This window comes from Falco punctatus (assembly GCF_963210335.1).
Source record: "Falco punctatus genome assembly, chromosome: 6".
NCBI classification, from domain to species: domain Eukaryota; kingdom Metazoa; phylum Chordata; class Aves; order Falconiformes; family Falconidae; genus Falco; species Falco punctatus.
In genome coordinates this window covers 61128229-61142886 of record NC_137585.1, presented here as the reverse complement: position 1 = coordinate 61142886, position 14658 = coordinate 61128229, and the positions used below count along the sequence as shown (strand labels likewise).

At 40.7% G+C, this 14658-nt stretch overlaps 1 protein-coding gene across 1 annotated transcript in view; it reads right to left on the bottom strand.

Moving 5' to 3' along the window:
• SYT1 (synaptotagmin 1) overlaps nucleotides 1-14658 on the bottom strand; it is a 358390-nt gene that overhangs the window by 261643 nt on the left and 82089 nt on the right.

Below are 14658 nucleotides of genomic sequence, written 5' to 3'. Positions count from 1 at the left end.
AAATGTAAAATCTTTTATTATGTAGATCATTAAAGGAGAAAATTTACTTTTAAAAAAACCTACAAACCCTTGAAATTTTCTAATGCGAATCTGTTGGTTAACCCTATCATTCACCTTGATCCACGCAAATTAAACTTTTTTGTTTTTAAAATGGAATAAAAGTCATTTCCCCTCCAAAAAAACCACAAAACAACCACAGTTTGGTAAAAAAAAACTAAAACAAACCACCAAAACATTAAAAAAAAAAGAAAAAAAAGAAAAAAGAAAAATACTGATAAGGTAAGCTTCAAATAATGAGGAAAAAAAATCATACTGTCATATTAACATGGTTAATAATTTCTCTTTTTAATACAAAAAAATAATCCCACAGCAATTCACCATTATTTTATTTTTTTCCATTAGTATCTACACATGGAAGCAGACTAGAAAATGGTTGACAGAAAGGCGAGCCAACATGTAGAGGCATTATCTATGGCAGAAAGTATAATCACCTCCAGCCCTCTGCTCTGCCCTTCATGTAATTTCTCTTACCCTCCAGGCAAGGACAACTGACGTGCTTATTTGCCAGCTCCTGAAATGCAACATTTAACATCAACGCATTGTGGTAAAACAAAAAGAAGTTAAGTGAAATCAACAGGCTGGACATGACGTTCTCCAGGAAGATACCATGTGTTAGAAGGGTCAAGACACAAACCCATCCCTCATCAAATTGTCTCACTTCAATCCATTCTTAGGTTACATATTAGTGGAAGAACAACTTCAGGAACTGCTGAATTAAGCTTGAGGTGCACAACAAAAAAACCCAACATGTAAAAATTGCAACAACTACGTTGGAAATGTTGGGAAAACAACTTCCAACATTGACACCTCTGCTTTCAAACTGAAATTGGCCATGATGTGGCTAAATGAAAAAGCAGACAACAGACTTTTCCCCTCATATTGTATAAAGAGTTTTATATAAGATTTGATCACAAAGAGTGAGAAATGAATCCATATCTACATCCTTATCCATTAAAACTTTTTCCCAAAAAGTCCTATGTAAGCAGAATAAGTATATGAAGTAAATCTTCCACAGTCTTAATATCATACATAAGGGTGGTAGTTCAGAACAGCTTCATAGAATATAACCATAGAATCATAGAATCATTTAGGTCAGAAAAGACCTTCGAGGTCATCAAGTCCAACCATTAACCCAGGACTGCCAAGTCCATCATTAAACCACGCCGCTAAGGACGGCATGTATGTGGTTTTTAAACACTCCAGGGATGGGGACTCAACTACTTCCCCAGGTAGCCTGTTCCAATGCCTGACCACCCTTTCCATGAAGAAATTTTTCCTCATCTCCAATCTAAACCTCCCCTGGCACAACTTGAGGCCATTTCCTCTTGTCCTATTGCTTACTACCAGGGAGAAGAGACCTTCACCCACCTCACTACAACCTCCTTTCAGGTAGTTGTACAGAGCGATAAGGTCCCCCTGAGCCTCCTTTTCTCCAGGTTAAACAACCCCAGTTCCCTCAGCTGCTCCTCATAAGACTTACCTTCCAGACCCTTCACCAGATTTGTTGCCCTTTTCTGCACACACTCCAGCACCTCAATGTATTTCGTGCAGTGAGGTGCAGCCTCACCAGTGGTGAGTACAGGGGGACAACCACTTCCCTTGCCCTGCTGGCCACGCTGTTTCTGATACAAGCCAGGATGCTGTTGGCCTTCTTGGCCACCTGGGCACACTGCTGGCTCATGTTCAGCCGGCCATCAACCAGCACCCCCCAGGTCCTTTTCCTCCAAGCAGCTTTCCAGTCACTCTTCCCTGAGCCTATAGTGTTGCGTGGGGTTGTTGCAACCCAAGTGCAGGACTTCAGCACTTCTAGTTGAACCTAACCTGTTTTGCTGTAGTACTGGGAAGCATTCATCATACAAGTAAGTTAGTGGTGAACTTCATTCAGTGTAAAGCTGAGACCTTACGTGCATGTAGCCTCAAGAACAATGAAGCCTTGAGATATATCAGGATAAGTAAGATCACCCTTCAAAATGTCTATAAGTTTTTTCTGCCTCGTCATGTTTCTAGAGCACACATACTTGACTGCAGATGTGTTACAGCTATAAAACAGCATAAGAAATTTGGTATGTGACCCTTTTGGGGAATGTGAGGAATTTCCTACTGAGAAATTACCTATTGTTTAATGGAGAGTCATTGATCTCTGCTCACCACCTGCTTAGTCCAACTGTTTATTTAACACTTTGGGTGATAGCAACACTTTATCTCAGAAATTACCCTTGCTGAGGCTAATGAACATCATGTTGTAATTTTAACTAGATTCAGATTTATCTCGAGTCCTAGCCAAGCACTGACTTCATTAGTCGATGACAATGGCTTGTGTGTTTGGCTAGCATCTTAACCCACAAATTGTTACACTAAAATAAACATTAACAAATATGCAAAAGTTGGCTCAACAATTCTCAGGTGGGATACAATGTGTATTTCAAGGTGTCACCCTTTCACAAGATCTGTATACAACACTTGAATTTGATTAAGAAAACTTATTTTGGATACTTCTGTGCCTGTAAACCTCAGGGTAGATCCGAAGGGCTTGCTGTGATGCCTGTGTGACACAATTCAACCACTGCTAACCTGTACTTGAAAAGAGAAAGGAACTCTTCAATTTCCCTGGAAATTACTTACATATGAGTAGAACATCCTCCCTCCCTGAAAAGAGCTTGTAATGCAAGAAATGCCCAATCAGGGAATTCACAGATTCAAAAGAATACCCCCAGACACGAGTTATGTAGAAGATCCCTCACCAGGCACCTGTACATCTCAAAATGTGGTATTAAAGGGCAGGAAGGGCTGTTGAGTTCTGTTGCCACCACCCAACCGGGAGGAAGTGATCCTCTCAGAAGTGGAAGAATGTGGCCTTAACACTTCACACATGTCTATACTTGAACATTTTACTTTTTCAAATTTTCCATGGATTTTGAATTTAAATCAGCTTTCATTTTATTCAAACCAGTTTATTCACACAGTGTCACTGTTACTGTGCCACTGTTAACTTTTGATCTCAACAAATTTATTTTTTTCCAAAAGCTGGATTAATAGCACTTCCTATGTCATTGTCAACAAAACAACATGGAAAAAAAAAGGTTTTCAAATGGTGTCATCAAACTGCAGATCACTAGTACACTATAATAAATGAAGCCTTACACAGACACACAAAAGAGTAGGATGGGAAAGCTAAGGTAAAAATTACACAACTCAAAATAATGTCTTTCAAGTCCTTCCCATTTTTCAAAAAATGTATTGATTTGTAATGGAAGCTGACTCAGTGACACCAAACTGACTGAATCACTGGAAGGTTAGCATTATCTATCCAACTTCCTCATGCTGCTCAAGAACAAACACGCCTGAGCAGCCATAAGCATAGTCCTGCATTATACGCATACAGCTGCATTCATGAATGTATGGTTTTCATGTTTATGATATAACATTCTCCACACAAGAACATATGACAGAGACTTGCAAGGTTGGGTGCCTTCCATGCTGTTTATAAAGGACAATAAAATGCCCATTTTAAAACACTGTTCACTGTAGCATGATCGGAATCTCTCGCTCTTTCAGTATGTATCTACAGTACATACAGGTAATGTATTAATCTAGAAATAACCATGTGATTGCCAGTGGGAAAAGAAGCAGAAGAATACACAGCAGTAGAGAGAGATTGCACAGATATGTTTTGGGTTTTTTTTTTAATCTGTACATTACTGTGTTGCAAACAACCATTTATTTACAAAATGAGTTTGAGCTTACAAATATGTCAGGCCTACCCTCGTCTATGAATTACATACAGTTTTGCAGCAATGGAATGAAATTTTGCAGCCAACACCCTTCATGTGTAACTAGTTTGTGCTGAAACAATTTGTCAATCTTATTTAACTGCCGTTATTTGCTGCAGTACAAGGAAATTCTAACTGATGCAGGTTAGACTTCTGCTGTCAAATAGAAGTAGTAACAGCTGTCTTTCATAAAATACACTAAAGCTAGCTTGCATCTTCCCTGCCAAAGCTAATCACATATTCTAAGGATGTCCATACACTGTCACGCATTTCTTCTTCTGTCCTGAAAGGTAGGGCTGCATTCTCTATGTGTCTGAGGGCAATTTCTCGACAAAAGCTACAATTTTATTTTTTTTTAATGGCAATTCAGGGTTACAGAATGGAAAGGAACCCATTTCACTGCAGCCATCTGTTCCTAACACAGACATGAAACGGCATGACAAGATGGAAGCTCTCTCTCTTGTCTACACCTGCTCCCTCTGTAACTTGTTTTTTAGTACTATTCCAGTACGCTTTAAACCTTACTTATAAAAGCCAATATACCAGACGTCCTTGATTGTCCCACCTGCTGGCTGTGCTAACATGCACCATAACAGATCCTCCTGTCCATCCTCTCTTATATATGCATACATAAAAAAGGCATTGCACAGTGTGCGTGACATGTCCTCTCTTGGACACTGTAAAGGGTGTGAAGCGTGTTTGTTGCAGAGCTTTTTATTTTAGTTCTAGATGTGCAGCCTCATGTGCTTTGGTCAGGAGGTTGCCTGTTGACAATACCACAATAACCACCTTGGAAGCCACCACACAAGCAGGATTTGTTCTGGGAACTGAAATGCAAATGACCTTAGCTACTCGATATGAGCCTCCTCCGCCTAGGGAAAATATATAATCCCTGATCAGTGTGTATGCACCTTCCTCAACTGTGCTCTGATCATCAGGGGTATGGTTTTCACACAGCTGCGCCCAACCTTGCTTTTTCTTTCATACAGGCTTTTAAATAATCATATGATGTGATCAGGTTTCTATCTGTGCTTCTCCTGAGAAGCAGGTCACACCATGCAGACTTCCATTGCACACAGCAATGCTTAAACTTGTTTAAGGCTTCTATAAAAGCCTATTGACAGGCTACATGGAAGCCAATAATACTTTTAGTTTTCCCACTATATAATGAAGATTTCCACTGTTCTTCTCATCAAATCAGATACTCTGCCAATGAAACATACAGGTTTCTCCATGCACATTTCAGTCATCACTAAATCTGGCTGCTCAGACCGAGTTACAAAGTCAAAATCCCACAACAGCATCATTGTGCACATATAGCACTGTACAATCAAGAAATATATGTTAAAAATAAAAAAAGAAAAAAAAATGTGTCTTGCAAACTAACATTCCACAAATTAAACCGTGCATGTATCGGAACACAAAAACCATCAGAATTTCCTATTTTTCTATGATATATTACATCTTACCCCAAATACTCTCAATATGTACATATAAGTACACCAGGATGCACTTATTGTCCGTTTCATTATCCACAAGTACAGACCAGAGTCATGTATATAAACATGCCCTAAATGTAAATATCCAGTATTTTCAGTCATTTAAACTCGAAATGACAATGCAAGAGCTATGTCTACAGCTGCTCATACTTATATCCCTAGCTCTTTAATGACAGATTTCTTTTACAGATGAGATAAAATTCTACATTTGCAATCCTGCACTTTTTTCCAGCTGACTACTCTTATCTGTAAACTTTCCCTGTTTGATTTGACTTCCTACCCCCATCACATACCCCAGGAATTTGGGGAATGGACCCAAGCTTCACATACCTTCAGGAGTCCAGTTATGGTACCTATGAAGAGAGATAACCGTGGCAAATAGTAATTAACAATTTGTTCAGAAAATTATCTGGAAAATGGAACAAAGAAACTCATGAATGAACAAGAATTACCTGTCTTGGTTCATTCCTTGTTTAGACAATGATTTATTTGGGTTTGTGGGTATGTTTGCCATGCCAAAGCTGCTTTTATGATCTCTGTTTCTTAAGGTATCTGAAAAGCCAAGTCTGATGCAAAGACTTGATGGATGTCTGCCTAATGCATGTAGCTATTACTTTGTATTTTCCTTCTTTATTAAATTTTCAGAATCAAAAGGAGATAAGCACTACCACAAGCCACTGTTACCAATATCAAGGAGACACACACAAAAGATGTTTGAACAAAATTAAATTCTACATGTCAGTAGTAGACAAGCTGCTGTTGGAAAATGCCAGATAATTAAATTTTAGAGAGAACCACAGATTTTGAACCTCTCATAGCAATGAGATCTGTCAAACACAGATAAGAATTCAGATTTTTAAAATATACAAGGTTTCATGTCACGTTTTTTTTAATGTGAGGATAAAATAAACCACTTCTTTGTGCCAAGAGTTCCAACCAGTTTGTCATGCTGTAATGGGCCACTGTTGGGCCACCACCTTTCTGACTCTGAGACAGAAGTTATAAATAATACAGAAGGAATCAGTATTCACCCAGTTTACCAAAGAAATAGTGGGAGAACAGCAGAGGATGAATTTACCCCAGCACAGTGTCCTAACCAATGGTCCAGAGAACAGGCAGCCCTAAAAGCAGAGGCGGGCACAAGAAGGGACACAGCAGATCTCCCCAACAAACTGGAGAGCTGGCCATCTGCCTCCTGCCTGCAAGCTGAGAGCCTATCAGAGTTCATAGCTTCCCTGTTCTCTGGATCCAATTTCTCTCTTTTCCACGTTTTACACATCTGGGATACATAAATTTTGCATTCAAAGTGATACGGAAGGCAAATATTTTTTAATATTTTACAGAAAGGAAAATATTTTTCTTTTCAATAACATATGCGAAAGCTTACAGGCAAAATTCTGTCACATCATGATCTGCACAATAAACTTGCTGCATTGCATGACAGATAGGCTCCAAATTGTTGTGTGGCAAGAAAAAAAACCCTGCAGGTTTGCATTTCTAGCACAAATTTTCAGCTGTACTTAGTCATGACAGGAACAGAGGGCCTGATACACCAACTGGGCCCAATCCACCAGGAAGTCTGTTGCCTCCTTGGGGCCTGGGTAAGGGAAGTTACTAGAAAACTCCCTTGTCTGGTACAGCCCTCTGATTATTACCCATTACAGGTCTTCAAAGTGGGCAACAATGAAGTCCAAACAAGAAAACTGAAATCAATCAAGAGAGACATCAGGGCCTTGGGGAAATGGTTGAGGGATCAGGACCACAAGCACTGTTTTCTTCTGTACTGCCTGTTGCAGGGAACGATGGGGTGTGTAATTGGAAGGTGACACAGATCAATACATGGCTCTGGGCCTGATGCCACCAGCTAAATCTTGGGGGTTATGACCACGGTCAGTTTACATGGTACTAGGCCTGCTGGCAAGAGATGGGGTTCATGTGTAGCAAAGGGGGAAAAGGACTCTAGGTCAGAACTTAGCAGAGCTCATCAAGAGAGCTTTAAACTAGATTCAGAGGGGGAAGGGAATAAAACCAAGATTGTTAGAGATGAGCTTGAGGGTGGCATGCTAGTGTTGGAGGCAAGTTCAATAGCACAACTGAAGTGCATCTATGCAAATTTCTGAAGCATGGGCAATGAACAGGAGGAGCTGGAAGCCATCGTGCAGCTGGAAGAGATGGCATAATCACCATTGCAGAATCATGGTGAGATAACTGGCATGACTGGAGTGCTGCAATGGCTGCAAATTCTTCAGAAGGATAGACTAGGAAGGAGAGGTGGTGGGGTAGCTCTGTATGTCAGGGAGTGTTTCAACTGCCTAGAGCTGAATGATGGTGATAATATGGTTGACTGTTTAGAGGTAAGAATCAGGGGGAGGGCCTACAAGGCAGATATTCTGGTAGATCCACCATTTATGAACAATCCTGGCTAAATGGGGAAGTCCCAGAAGATTGGGGGTTAGACAATGAGACACCCATCTACAGGAAAGGCAGGAAGGAGGATCCAGGGAACTACAGGCCTATTGGCCTGAACTTAGTGCCACAGAGCAGATCATCCTGAGTGCCATCACACAGCACATGCAGGACAACTGGGGGATCAGGCCCAGGCAGCCTGGGTTCATGGAAGACAGGTCCTGCTTGATGAACTTGATCTCCTGCAACAAGATGACCCACCTACTGAATGAGGGAAAGACTGTGGATGTTGTCTACCTGGACCTTAGTCAAGCCCTTGACACTGCCTCCCACAGCATTCTCCTGGGGAAACTGGCTGCTCATGCCTCGGATGGGTGTACTCTGCGCTGGGTTAAAAGCTGGCTGGCTGGCTGAGCGCAAAGAGTGGCAGTAACGGGGTTACATCCAGCTGGTGGCCGGTCACAAGTGGTGTTACCCAGGGCTCAGTACCGGGGCCAGCTGTTTAATACGTTTTATTGACAATCTGGATGAGGGGATCAAGTGCACCTTCAGTAAGTTTGCAGATGACACCAAGTTCGGCAGGAGCATGGATCTGCTTGAGGGTAGGAAGGCTCTGTGGAGGGATCTGATCAGGCTGGACCAATGGGCCAAGGCCAATTGAACGCGGTTCAACAAGGGGAAGTGCCAGGTCCTGTACCTGGGACACAACAACCCCACACAACACTACAGGCTCAGGGAAGAGTGACTGGAAAGCTGCTTGGAGGAAAAGGACCTGGGGGGTGCTGGTTGATGGCCGGCTGAACATGAGCCAGCAGTGTGCCCAGGTGGCCAAGAAGGCCAGCAGCATCCTGGCTTGTATCAGAAACAGTGTGGCCAGCAGGGCAAGGGAAGTGGTTGTCCCCCTGTACTCAGCACTGGTGAGGCTGCACCTCAAATACTGTGTTCAGTTTTGGGCCCCTCACTGCACGAAATACATTGAGGTGCTGGAGTGTGTGCAGAAAAGGGCAACAAATCTGGTGAAGGGTCTGGAAGGTAAGTCTTATGAGGAGCAGCTGAGGGAACTGGGGTTGTTTAACCTGGAGAAAAGGAGGCTCAGGGGGACCTTATCGCTCTGTACAACTACCTGAAAGGAGGTTGTAGTGAGGTGGGTGAAGGTCTCTTCTCCCTGGTAGTAAGCAATAGGACAAGAGGAAATGGCCTCAAGTTGTGCCAGGGGAGGTTTAGATTGGAGATGAGGAAAAATTTCTTCATGGAAAGGGTGGTCAGGCATTGGAACAGGCTACCTGGGGAAGTAGTTGAGTCCCCATCCCTGGAGTGTTTAAAAACCACATACATGCCGTCCTTAGCGGCGTGGTTTAATGATGGACTTGGCAGTCCTGGGTTAACGGTTGGACTTGATGACCTCGAAGGTCTTTTCTGACCTAAATGATTCTATGATTCTAAATACAAAAACATAACATAGAAAACAATATTTTATCTACCATATGCACAGCCACACTGAAAAAAAAAAAAGTATTTCCTTAAAATACATGATGGGATTTATCTGTTTATACTTACAGAGGCATTTAGGAATAAGAGCTCCCATGTAATCAGTATTGGCCTATTACTAGAAACCAGGTGTCTCTGAAATCATGTTAGGAAAAAACCCTCAAGTTTTCAAGACTAACCCGAGAAAACGTCCTTCACCCTCGCTGGCTCCTTAAACTGTCTGAGAGGCAATCTGGTGTGCGGGGCGCAGGCGCCGGGCGCTGGCAGGGGGCTGCAAGGCAGCTTCTGTGAGGTGTGGCTGGGGCTGCCCATACCAGATACAGCCGGTTCCCGCCGGCTCCGCCTGACCCCCACAGGGCACCGCAGCCCAGATACTGGCACTTCCAGGGAAGCGCATGAAAGATGGAGCAAAACCACTGCCCAGTGGTGAGGAGGGAGAGAGAAAAGTCAGAGAAATAGCCCCTGTAAGCACCAAAGTGGGAGAAGAAGGAGGGTAAGGAGGTGCCCCAGGGGCTGCAGCAGAGATTTTCCTGCAGCCCAAGGAGGACGCCACACCACTGCAGGTGGATATGCCCTGAAGGAGCTGCAGCCCATGTGAGAGCCCACGTTGAAGCAGTTCTTGAAAGACTGCAGCCCATGGAGGCCCCCATGCTGGAGAGGAGGATAAGTGTGAGGAGGAAGGAGTGGCAGAGACCAGCCGCCAGGAGCTGACCACCACCCTCGCTCCCCACCGCGCTGCACGGCTCAGCACGGGGAGACACATGAGCCGGGAATGAAGGAGGGAAGATGAGCCTGGCAACAAGGAAGAAGGCGGTTTAGGTTTTTGTCTTTGTTTCTCACCATTCAAATCTACTTTAATTGGCAATAAATTAAGTTAATTTTCCTCAAGTCCAGTCTGTTTTGCCCGTGACCATAATTAATTGGTAAGTAATCTCCCTACACTTTATCCTGACCCACAAGCTTTTCCATCTTCCTTTCTCCCCCTGTCCTGTTGAGGCAATGAGAAGATCATTGCTTCTAGTAAAAATGTGGGTTTATGCTATCAAGAAACTATACCCATGCAGTTTGCTCATGAGTCCACTGTACCTCAGAAAATAACTATCCTCGTTAGATTTGAATCACAGATCTTCTCTGAACTTTACACTGGAGTTTCTTAATCCTGATTTATTCAGATGTAAAGATGGTCAGAAATACCCTCCTGGGTTCTTTTGAGCCACAAAATTTTTTCTACGTCACTTGACCAAACCTGTGGTAGGACTTTCTGAACAAAACTAAATTTCAAGTCTACCTATAATCTTGCATCCTCTTTCTGACAAATGACATTTAATATTTAAATGACATTGATATTTAAAAAAATGTGTGTGACCTCCTGCAACAGTTATCTGGAATATAATTCATTCCATGAAACACTACCCTACCCACTTAACCATTTATTTTGCCCTAACATGTGGGTTTTTTTCTTCCCCCTAAAATCTCACAAGAATTCACTGTTACAATTCTCACTGCCATGTAATTTCAAAATTGTTTTGAACTTTGCCAGCTTCTTAGCTTCATCCTGTAGTAATCTGGTGGGCATTTCATCCATCCAGTTAAAAAACAGTATATTCTTCCCAGGTATGGTGTGCACTTACATTTTTTTCCCCCAAAGTGGTTTTCATTTCTTTTTTGCTTGCCAAACAGGAAAGAAAAGTCATGTCCCCCCCACTATATAAACATATGCAAGGGAATGAGCATCTATTTTCTGACCATCACTGATGCTGAGACTGACTGGGAGAAACAGCAAGGACTTGAAGTACCACCTCTGGCTCAGTGAGCCGACTGTTTGATTGTTCTCATTTTGTTTAACAGCTTATGTATAATTGCTGCTGGTTTAGACTGCAACACAATAAATGCAGCGCTGTGGGAAGAAAGAAGCCTTTTTTGCATCAGCAATTTTATTCTGTTTCTTATAGGGAGAGCAAGACCTGCTGTATTACTTTGTGAAATTTTATTTTCCTGCAAAAAGCCTTTGCTATGTCTGATTCATCTTCAATTGCCAAACCCCAGAAATTTCATTGTAACCTGTGTTGCCAGCATAAGATATCTGAAGTTACAGGAGGCAGTTACAGAAGGAGGTTATATACTGTTTAAACAATGTCAACAAATTATTTTTAGCATCTATTGCTCTCCCTATTTTTAATAATTTTTTAACCACAGATTATGTAAAATTCAGTTGTCACTGTTGCTTAATGGTTTACCTTTAAGATGGAAATGATTAAAGGAGGCAAGATGTATCCATCTACAGCCTAGGGATTTTAAGTTATCAGTGGAATGTCGGCTCCCAAAAGAGGAATGAAAGGAAGTGTTAATTCAGAAAAAAGGAGGCAAAAAAGTACAGAAAAAAGAAAAAGAAGTTGTGAAAATATTGGTATTTTCAGACACAGGTTTGTGGTCTTTGCCCTGAGACAAGTCTTCAAACTGTGACAACATTGCTTACCCATAATTTTGGCGTTCATTGCAACAATGCCTTAGTCCTCGATTCTTGAACAGTTCCATGATAGTACGTCAACAACTTTCCAGAAGATAGGACTTCACTGACCAGAAAATATAGAAACATACTAAAATCCTTCAAAGACCAAAGGAAAAAGCCAAAATCTGGAATAAGCTGGGAAAGTGTAATTTTTCTCAAACAATTACAGAACACATATGAAACATCCTATACCTTGTTGGGAGATGTTTAACATTGGTTTATAAGATATTTTCTTTTACTGAGGTATGCAGAGCATAAGTCCTAAAACTGATCACCAGTCTTCTCCGCTGGCTGCACTCAGCTGACTGAAATGGAATTTTATTTGTAGTCCTACATGCTCCATCATGGTTAACGGAGTTTTACAAGCATGAGAATGAAATGGGAATTCCAGGATTTTTTTTTTTTTTTTTTGTAAGTGGGCTAGAAACAAAATACTGCTAAGACAAGGAAAGGGGAAAGAACTTGTGAGAGTATTGCTATCAACTGCCATGGCTTTTTGAATTAAATGGGGTCAGACCGTTGAGACTGGTTGGTCTGGGGCCTCCTGATTCTGGACTTGTACTATTTACAGCCTTCCTCTGTGATTTGTGGAGATGCCCTCAGTGCTGACTTGAGCATCACTCTGCATTTTTAGAACATCCAAAGCAACTATAGTGGAAGTAATAGCTCCTGTAACAGGAGAACTCCTTTCATCCATGATACTATCATCAAATATACAAGCAAAAAATAACACCAAAATCAACACACCATAAACATTTCTAAATGGATAGTAGTATTAAACATAAATTGCTTCTAAAACACTTAAAGGAATATTTTTACCAATTTAATGCATTTTTTAAAAAATAAGAAGACTCCTTGTAATGTTTAACCATCTGCAATTATTCTGTGTTTCAGTAAGCGCTTCCTAATACTCAAAAAGTCTCAGAAGGTATTTCCTGCTGACTCTGTTTATTACAGTATCCCCTTTAACACAATTTGTAACATACTATATAGACATCAACAACATCGAGAGACCTACCAAACAAATTCTGTAACTTGGATAAGAGATTAAGAAGCATCTCTAGTTCAGACTTATGCATCGATCCTCAGGTTTTGTTGCATCCTTAAGTTCCTGGTGTAGATTTTTAAAAATTCTCCTGGATTAATTCTCATTTCATTTTTGCTTTCATTTGCTTTTCCACTTCATATTTACTTTACAGCCAACTTTATTCTATTTCACACTCCTGTAAAACATACTGTAGCTCATGGGTATATGTGGATAACCTCTTTAATAGCAATCTACCTCAAGGCATGAGACAGCCAAATGTGCATGCAAGTCCTTGAAGCTATTGTTCAAATAGAAATTCAGCTTTCAGATCCCAAAACATTTGCCTTTATTTAAACTAGTTTGAGTTATAACATTAGTGACTTACTCGCAGACACATTTGTAGACAGTATTTCTTATTCTCAGAGGAAACTGCCTGTAACTGAGACACGCATGATAGTGAACAGAGATAGAAATTAATTTTATCACTGGTAATGAACCCACTACTACTTCAATCAAAATCCATTTGCAAGCTTTGGTGGAACAGGAACAGATGCAGGGGAATTAGAAAATAAAATATTTTTTCAATCTCTCATTCGCTCCCTCCCCCTTTTTCCACATTCAGCACAGAGCTGTACTGTGTTTATTACTGAAATTAAAAGGTAAGTTTTGGGCAGAACAAAAGTCATTGCTGAAGTCACACATTGAGAGTTAGTCTCACAACAATCTGCTCTACAACAAAAACAAATAGTATTATTCTTTCCAAGTAAGTTATTTTCTCTGGGGACAATTTACTTTGAGGACATATTGCTTTGCATTTTCATGTGGCTTTTCACTTGTTTTGTGAACTTTCACTGAGAAGTGCCCTGACATTTCACTGTCTTTATATGTTGTTGCTTTTCATGTGACCTGTGAATGATCTCCACTTCCACAAGCTCTCAGTGGAACAAACAGAAAGAGCATAAAAAGCTTTAACCCAAATGAAGTCCTGAAGCCCTTGCAAGAATAAACAATTAATTGATATGGGAACTGTGACATGCAAATATAAGTCCTGCAAAAATCTTCAGACTTACACAGAAACTTTTTTCCTCTATTAAAAGGAGTGCTTATAGCATAATGTTTTACTGAAACTGCATCAAGCCTGGCAATTACAAGGAATCTTAGCAGAACAAGATTGTTTCCCTTACTCTCCTCATCCCTGGAGAAAACATCAAAGCAACTGGGTGAAGACTATTAAGGCTATGGCAAGCAATGCTACTTTGATTTAACATACTCAGAAAAGTATCTATGCAATTTCCTAAAACCTATTAATTTCAGATAGTTACCAAGTCAAGAAGTACTGAAACAAAGCTAAAATGGGTAGTAATAGATTTTCACTGCTGATTGCTGAAAAATGTATTTTCATATGAAGCAGTAAGAGTAGCAGTATAATAATTTCCAAATGTTCTATGACCAAAACGGAATAGCAGTGAAATGACCTTAGAATAACCCTAAAAAATATATGGTCCTTTCCCCCTTACAACAATAGTTAAACAGAGACGTAAATCAGAGGAATGAAGAGGACTTAATATCTATGAGCACTACGCATTTTTACTAATTGTATTTGAAAGAAGAATGATAGTCTCTTACCAATGTAATTTCCTCAGGAAATAAAGGCTTCCTTAGTGAATACATTTATATCTGGACATTATTGCTGTCTAGTAAGACAATCGTGATACAAATTTCATTTCTGGCTCTTAAAATCAGAAAAGTCAAAATACAGGATCTAGAATGCAAGACTGATAGTATAACCACCTAATTTCAATATGCTGCCTACATCACTGGTACAGGAGCTTATGAAATGACTACAGAAGTGACGTGACTGCTTGGTAGAGATTAAGGTGTAGAATCAACTCAAATGGA